Source organism: Ursus americanus, chromosome 29, assembly GCF_024610735.1.
Source record: "Ursus americanus isolate L20-20 chromosome 29, mUrsAme1.1.p, whole genome shotgun sequence".
Classification (NCBI taxonomy): Eukaryota; Metazoa; Chordata; class Mammalia; order Carnivora; family Ursidae; genus Ursus; species Ursus americanus.
The window spans coordinates 29,929,856-29,938,829 of record NC_142155.1 but is presented as its reverse complement, the minus strand read 5'-3'; positions in this window follow the sequence as shown (position 1 = coordinate 29,938,829).

The following is an 8,974-nucleotide window of genomic DNA, read 5'->3' as shown; positions in this document are numbered from 1 at the left end:
CTGTTTTTATATCTATCTACCTACAAACATACTTTCTTTTTAAATTTCTTTGGAAATAATTTCAAACTTACAAGAAAGTTGTAAGAACATGACACTCTCATAAAAACAAAGTGAGATTATATTATACATTACGTTTTGTAACCTGCTTATTTTATTTAATAATCTATAGACATTTTTTCACATTCATGATTCTTGCTTTTTTTTTTTTTTTACAACAATCTGAATGGTAATGGCACGATGGTATTTCATTATTTGGATTTAAAACTAATTTATTTTTCCAACAGCATTTTGTTGTATATTTAATTGCTTCTGATGTTTTTTGCCATTATAAACAATATAATGAACTAGCCTGATTATAAATCGTTTCATAATCTATGATTTTGTTAAAACGATCCCTAGAAATGGAATTCCTAAAACAGATATATGTTTATTCTTCTAGATTTTAATCTATGTTGCCAAATCACCCCTTCAAAATTCTTAGCAATGGACACTCACTAGCAGGCTATGAGAACACCTGGGTTTTTTTGCATGTTGGGCATTGTAGGTTTTGTTTTTTTGTTTTTTGTTTTGATGATGTTCAGTTAGCCAACATATAGTACATTATTAGTTTTTGATGAAGTGTTCAGCAAATTCATTAGTAGCTTTTAAAGATGATTCACCAGTTATGAGTAAAGCTGCTATAACATTATAAATATTTTGTGAGGATTTGCTGAAGAGACTATATTTGCTCAATTGTATTGCCATTGCTTCTTTGTCGAAGATTAGTTGACATATTTAAGTGAGTTTACTTCTGGGCTCTCTATTCTGTTGCATTGATTTATTGATCTCTCCTTTCACCAATACCACACTGTCCTCATTACTGCAGTTTTAGATATGTCTTAAAGTTATGTGACATCACTCCTCCAACTTTTTTCTTCTCCTTCAATATTGTATTGGTCATTATGGGCCTTTGCCTCTCCAAATAAACTTTAGAATCAGTTTGCCAATATCTACAAAACAATTTGCCAGAATTTTGATTGAGGGTGCATTGAATCTGTAGGTCAAGTTGGGAAGAGCTGACATCTTGACCATATAGAGTCTTCTTATCCTGAACATGGAATATCTCTCCATTTATCTGGTTTTTCTTGGATTTCTTTTATCAGAGTTCTGTAGCTTTACTCATATAGATCTTATATATATATATTCTGTTAAATTTATACCTAAATATTTCATTGGGGGTACTGATGTAAATAGTATTATGTTTTTAATTTCACATTCCATTCATTCATTGTTGGTCTAGAGACTTTACATGGGACAAAACAAAACAATACACACATTCCCTGAAAGAAATAAAGTCAAGATGAGGGACTATGATTCTAATAGCTTAAGGAATCTCTGGTGTCAATGTCCTCCAACCAAAGACCACCATAAACATGCCTATAGTTAAACAAGGTGAATATATGCTCACTGCAATAAAGGAGAATGTACTCCATGGAGATAATGTGGCATGACATTAAAAGGACATTAGGAGACTTACCATAGGATTTGGAAATTACTTAAGTGATTTTGGAGAAGCTTGGCACATACAGGATACCAAATGGTCTAAAGTAAAGGAAGTAATGTAAAGGAAGGATGGGTTGGAATAGGAAAGGATGGCTATTCCTTGGAAGCCTTATCAGTATAAAGATATGGAGGTGAGAGCAAGAACATTATGGGTGTGGGGCAGTGAAGAAAAACTCAAGCAGAACCAAACGAGCAGGTCCACCAATTCAGGGAAGTCAGGTAGAGCTGCAGGGGGAGGCCAGGTTTGTGGGGCCCTGAGAGTCCAGTAGGGCCACGTGGGTTTGAGGGAAGGAACACATGGTGTCCGAAGACACCTCCTTCATGTATGGTTAGGGAACAGAGGCATTTTCATTTCATACTCTAAATAAAGGGGACATTTTATGTTGATCCAGGTTCATGATAAATAAAAAAAGAAACTGACTGGCTTAGAGGTTTTAAAATATTCCGGATTTTGTTTATACAGGGAAGGATTTTTCAAAGGTCAAACTTCCACTGCTGTAATCACCTTTATATATCTATGCTCAGTATTACTCTAGTTCCATAAACAAGTTTAAAATAGGAGTTGATAATACCATCTGATTTTAAAAGGGGAAGAGCTTCACATTTCTGTACATCTATGCCCAAATGCATATTTTTCAAGCAAGGTCAGTAGTTTTGAAGAAACGTTGCACTTTACGGAATATATTTAAGCAATTCACCAAGGATGACTAGAACTCCTTTTTTTAAAATGTAGGGTCAAGAATGAGGCTTAGAAGTAGGTGCATCCACATTAAAACTGGCTGACAAATATTGACTGAAAACTAGCACACCGTTAAAAGAGTAAAACCTCATTTTTAGATTAAAAATATGTCTATAACACACAGAAAAGATTTATGGACTATATAGCCATGGTTTTCTCTAGGGACAGAATTGCAGATTGTTCTAATTTTCCTTTTTGTACTTACTGTCTTCTTAAATGTTCCACAAGAAATATGTATCCCTTGTGCAATTTTTCTTCAAATTAGTGTCCAAGGACATAAGAATTTGGGTACACATGAGATGCTAAAAAAATGGTTATGTTTGGGACAGGATCAGAAAAGGATTTTTATCATTACAGCAGAGAGATGGGGAAAATAATATGAATATTTTTCATTAAAAGAACATTATAATGAAATTGTAACTAAACTGTTCTCATACATAAGTGGTCGTGACAACCTTGGGTAAGTGACCTAAACTTCTGGACATTGCTCTCCCATATATAAATGAAAAGCTCAATAATCTTAAGTGTCCCTTCTAGCTTGAACAAAATTACTACGACTGCCACCTTTCTCAACAGCCTTGGGACTTGATGAATTAACTCCTGCCACCTTTCTATCTTAATGCCTAAGGAAGTTTCTGATCCTCGCCAACATGCCCAGAAAAAGACATTATCTAAGAGAGGTAACCTTAATGAAGCAAGGGGAGCCAGGAGGTTTTCTTAAAACCTGGAAGTTCCTTAAGCCCTGGGATAAACTCAACTATTGCAATTGCTGGGGAGAGCTCGAGTTAATTACTGGATTTTCTAATTGCAGACAGCATTGTACATTCCGCTGTGCATCCCCCTTCCCTTTTGTTTCAGGAAAATTCCTCATCCTTGGATGTTTGCCAAGCGGATTGTGCTTTGTCCTTGGAGCCACTGTTTGGCAAGGTTTAGTTGACAAGATGAGAAGATAATGGGAAGCCAAGTGCCCCTACCCATCACCTTTTCATATCTTTTTCCTTGAACTTTCCTCAATTGGTACTATGTCTGCCATTTCTGTCCTAATTCTTCCCACTTTCAAGGTTTAGCATTCATTTTCCTCCATGAAGTATTACCCCAATTATTTTCCCCACAAAAAGACTTGCAAAGGAGTTTCTACGTACTTATTGCCAATACCACACAATTCAACACTTATGCTATCTTTTGGCCTATGGTAGCAAGTATTTATTTACACAGCCTTTTCATTCTTGTTGGAATGTAAAGACCTCAGTACTAAAGACAAAGTCCTTAACATTTCTTACTATTCCAATAATTCCTGACATATCATTCATGGCACAGAAGATGGTAAGGATACTTTTTGATTGATGAAAGAGTCACCGATCAATGATTAATTTTATTTGCAGCAGGTTTAGAAAAAGACCAGCAGGTAGAACTAAAGGTTCAACTTCATGATTTTCTGTTTCAGGAAAAGGGAATCAGTCTCCACCATCACAAACACTACTTAGCCTCTCTTCCAATAATCCAGTAGGAGTCTTGGGGAGACTAAACTAAATTGGCTTCTTGTTAAAGATGTAACAGAAAGCAAACTGTAAAGAAGGAGGATGGAAGGTATCAGGATGCCTTTAAAAGTCAGAAAAAAGAGAAAAATTATGGGTTTTGGACCACGATAGAATCGGAAAACTGGGAGATTTCTTGGAAATAATCTATGAAATCATCATCTTACAGAAGAACAAAGTAAAACTCAGAGAGTGGCTTGCCTCTTAAGTCCAGGATTTTTCCTACGCTGGTCATGATTTATTTTTCCTGTGGTATTCTGACGAAACAAGAGGCACTCAATAATTGTGGCCACTTTCCATCAGGAGGCAACACATCCTAGAAGAAGGAAGGACTTGTGGTGGAATGTTCCGGCTCCCCTCATTCCCATGATACACTGCTTCTCTTTCTCCATGCCACTCCAGTTAGTATGATTCTACTTTTATATTCCACAGCTCTGAAATCAACATTTAGATTAAAACTAAATAATCCAAGCAAAGGAACATACCACTAGTTCAACTTTGGGTTAATATTAGGAATGACTCATGAAGCAATTCCTGAGAACTGAAAACATTGTGTGCTATGTAGTGCTCTGGACGAGTGGGCTTGAAACCCTTCGTGGACATTCTCTAAGGCCTAAAAATATGTTTTGTTAAACAATCTTCTAAAATGGTGTTGTTAACTTAATCAGTTCTTATCAAAGTTAAATTGCTGTTGCATTTGGTTGTGTGTGGTCTGCTGGAAATAGTGCAGTCATCCAAGACGTGGGCAATCTGACTTTTCTCCATGATGTTGTGGTGGGAACAGTGGGAGAGCTCATAGTTATTATTACACAGCCGATGTGATGAATTCAATCATTACTTGCTGAGATTTTCCATATCTTTAGAACATTTTAGGCAGCTAGGGAGAAATTATTTTATTAGCCAGGGACTTCTGTTAGCTTGAACTCCTGTTAGCTTGGTTTGGATGAAATAACAAAGTAAAATATCTAGAAAAGCTCTGGCTTAGAACGTTGTATATCGTACAAGGTACTTGCTGAATAGCTCATTTCACACCTATAAAATAGGACACTAATTTTACTTCTTCACTAATTGATTCAATAAATCAGCACTCTGTGAGTCATCATGGCAGGAACAAAGAGCAAACATCCTGTTTTTCCCATTGTATTTCCGGGGCGGGGGGTTGAAAAGAGGTTTAGAGGGAGAATACACAGTCCCCACGCTAACATTTCTGAAAGAGGATAGAATGACACTCTCTTCCAGGCCCTTTCCATCACCTTGACTCCTCCTCCAAAAAGCAGGATATAGGGATATAGGGATATACTGTCCCTATTTTCTGATGAGAAAAGTGAAGTTTGGGAGTCTGAGTAATTTGTCTAAAATCACCTCTAGTGAATGATGGAGCAAAGGAACTGAGTGTGGTGTTCATAAGAAAAAGCTCATGACGTGGGGCGCCTGGGTGGCTCAGTCAGTTACGTGTCTAACTTCCACTCAAGTCATGATCCCGGGGTCCTGGGATGGAGCCCCGAGTCAGGCTGTCTGCTCAGTGGGGAGTGTTCTTGTCCCTCTGCCTCTCTCCCTCGCCACACCGCTCATGCTCTCTTTAAATCAATCACTCTCTCAAAGAGATAAAATCTTTAAAAAAAAACCAAAAACCTCGTGAAGTTTCTGCCATATTTCACTGCTTGCCTTATGCTAAAGCCAACGTTACTCAACCCAACGCACCCAAATCAAAGACAGATCTGCTTGAATGTTGCTAAGACTCATGAAGCAAAAATAAAGGGAACCCAAGTATTTGCCTTAACATCAGGACTACTTTTAAAAACCTCCACTAACCAACAAACTAAACATGAGTAACTCTTCTCAGTTCAAGGGGTTCAGTCAAAGTGGGTAATGTATGTAAATATGATATCTGAGCTTATTTTAAGTTTCCGGTAACTCTGTGTAGATACCTCATTGTAGAATTGCAGGGCGTATAGACAAAGGACCAACTTCTTCCCTTTCTGTTTGTACCAAGATTCATCTTTTACACAATAACAGTATTTCCCAAACTGTATTTTGACGTTAATATGTATACAGAGAGAGGAAAAAACTAAATTTAAAATAAAAAAAATCGGGGGCACCTGGGTGGCTCAGTCGGTTAAGCAGCTGATTCTCAATTTTAACTCAGGTCATAATCTTAGGGTCCTGGAATCAAGCCCCTGTGACAGGCTCCGTGCTCAGCAGGGAGTCTGCTTGAGAATTCTTTCTTTCCCTCTCCCTCTGCCCCTCCTCCCGCTCATGCAGTGTGCACTTTCTCTCTCCCAAATAAATAAATAAATCTTAAAAAAATAAAATGAAGTATTAAAAGTAGGATGAGAGGGGCATCTGGGTGGCTCAGTTGGTTAAGCATCTGACTCTTGATTTCAGCTCAGGACATGATCTCAGAGTCGTGAGATTTGAGCCTTACTTTGGACTCTGTGCTGGGTGTAGAGCCTGCTTGGGATTCTCTCTCTCCCTCTCCTTCTGTCCCTCCCCCTGCCCACTTGCACTCTCTCTCTCTCTCTCTCAAAAAAGATGAGAAAACATCAGGATGCATGTAATACACTTTACTTTATTGTCAGACACCTGTGTCTTATGTTTTTCAAGGACATACTTTAGAAAACACTGCCCAATATAACAATTTCAAAGTTGTCCCCTAGAGATCCCAAAGCCTCAGAATTTTCAAGTTTTGCAATATCTAAGAAGAGAGCTGTATCTATGACTGGAAGCCTTGTGATGAATACCTGGAGAAATGCTTCCAAAATGAACTAAACAGAGTTCTATTAATTTAAGTCAAACAAAAGTAATACAGCGCTTGTCGAAGAAATCTTCGACAATACGTCTATATCGTCCTATGACCGGTGTTCCTTTAAGAGTCAGGACTTCTCTGACCATCAGATCTAAAGCTCTTTTTTCCCCCTCACATTTCTTGAGTCAATTTCTATATAATCCTGTTTAATTTTCCTCATAGCACTTAATCATTATCTGATATTATCTTGTCGGTTTGTCTATACTTAAGATCCGAGATTCCTGAAAGTTGAGTCTTATTTATGTTTCCAGCAAGTACTATAGTGCCAAGTTTATAGAGAAGAAATGAAAGTTGTTTCATTCATTCATGTATTTATTCATTCAACAAATATTTACTGAATACTTATCATGCACTCCCAACCGTTCTAGCCTGACACAGTAGTAAGTAAAACAGACGTCTGTTCCTTGAATTGTTCGTATATTGGATATTTAAAAAAATTGAATGACTGCACTTCCTTTGGGAATAGAGTATTTTAAGCCACTGTAATTATTATTTAAAAATTCAAATTATCAGTAACTAATGTACCTAATTCTATAAACGTGAATTTCCATATGACTTGTTTTCTTTGTAGTTTTTTGTCATTTGTTGAAAGTAAAAGGGCCAATGGAGCGCCTGGGTGGTTCAGTCAGTTAAAATATCTGACTCTTGATTTCAGCTCAAGTCAAGATCTCAGGGTTGTGGAATGAGCCCCTTGCTAGGCGTGGAGTCTGCTTGAGATTCTCTCTCTCCCTCTGCCCCACCCCTGTTCTCGCTCTTAAAAAAAAGAATAAAGCAAGCGAGCAAGCAGAAGGGCCAAAACATCTATTTATATTACCTCATTTCATCCTGCCAACCAGCCTGTGGAGGTGGAAACTATTACTAATGGTGGAGACTATTACCTCTATCTAACACATGAGGAAATTGAGATTATGGAAATAACTTACCCAAGACACTTAAACTTAGGAGATAGGGAGTATTTGAATATAAGCCCAAAGGCTCTGAAATTAAAGCCCACATCCTTTTCTACCACACCTACTGCCTTCTTATAATATTAGTATCACCCAACAGTTATTTATAGGGGAAAAAGTCAAAACCACCAAAAATGACTAAGTCAACAGGACCTTTGTGTCCCATTTTGTAACTAGGTGATTTCTCTCTGATTTTTTTCCCTACTACGTTCTGTTTCTTTTTTCTTTTTTTTTTTAAAGATTTTATTTATTTATTTGACAGAGAGAGACAGCCAGCGAGAGAGGGAACACAAGCAGGGGGAGTGGGAGAGGAAGAAGCAGGCTCCTAGCGGAGGAGCCTGATGTGGGGCTCGATCCCAGAACGCCAGGATCACGCCCTGAGCCGAAGGCAGACGCTTAACCGCTGTGCCACCCAGGCGCCCCCTACATTCTCTTTCTGAGCTCTGGGCAAGGTTTCTCCTTACCTGTCAGAACCCTGTCAGAACCATAAGTAGTTAGGTGGGCTGTGTCACCTCAGAGGCAGGGACTTCCGCGTTTCTGACACCTCCTGTTTTCCTGGTGAATAAGACCGAACAGTGCGTTTCATTACCTGGATGCTGCAAGGGGAAGATAAAACCAACACAGGAGCCGAAGGAAATCATGGAAAAGAAGGAGGTTAGGGGAAAAAAAGCCAAGCCCAAAATGAGCTAAATTTAGAAATCATTTGGAGTTTCATTGTTCAAGTTATGGAATTTGTCTTGTGTTCCAGCCGTCCAAGTTCTGCCACTAACTTGATGTGTGACCTTATCAGGTCTCTTTGCCCTTCTCTGTGTCAGGTTGGTGACACTATGGAGTGTCAAGCCTGTCTTGGCTGACCTCGGATGTCCTTAATGGGACATAACGAGGCCTTGTATGTTTACATCACTGTTACTTTGGAATTTTCCTTATATGCGGCCAAATACAATGCTCATTGAGACGACTGGTGTATATTTTTCTTTTTTATTTATTTTTTATTTTTAGATTTTATGTTTTTATTTGAGAGAGAGAGAGCATGAGCAGGGTGAGGGGCTGAGGGAGAGGGAGCAGCAGGCTCCCTGCTGAGAGGGGAGCCCAACTGGAGGCTGGATCCCAGGACCCTGAGATCATGGCCTGAGCCGAAGGCAGACTCTTAACCAACTGAGCCACCCAGGCGCCCTATGGTGTACATTTTTAATATTAAAAAAGTACAACTTGAAGAACTCCCTGAGACTTGACCAAACACTCAAAGAAGTCAAAAAGTGGTGTTGGAAATAGTGATGAGGAAAGAGAGAAGAAAAAGGTAGGAAGAGAGGAGGAGGAAGGGGAGGAGGGGGAGGGAGAGAAGGAGGTGCAGGGGAGAGGAACTACAGGAACAGAAACTACAGCAGCAGCAAACAAAACAAGAAAA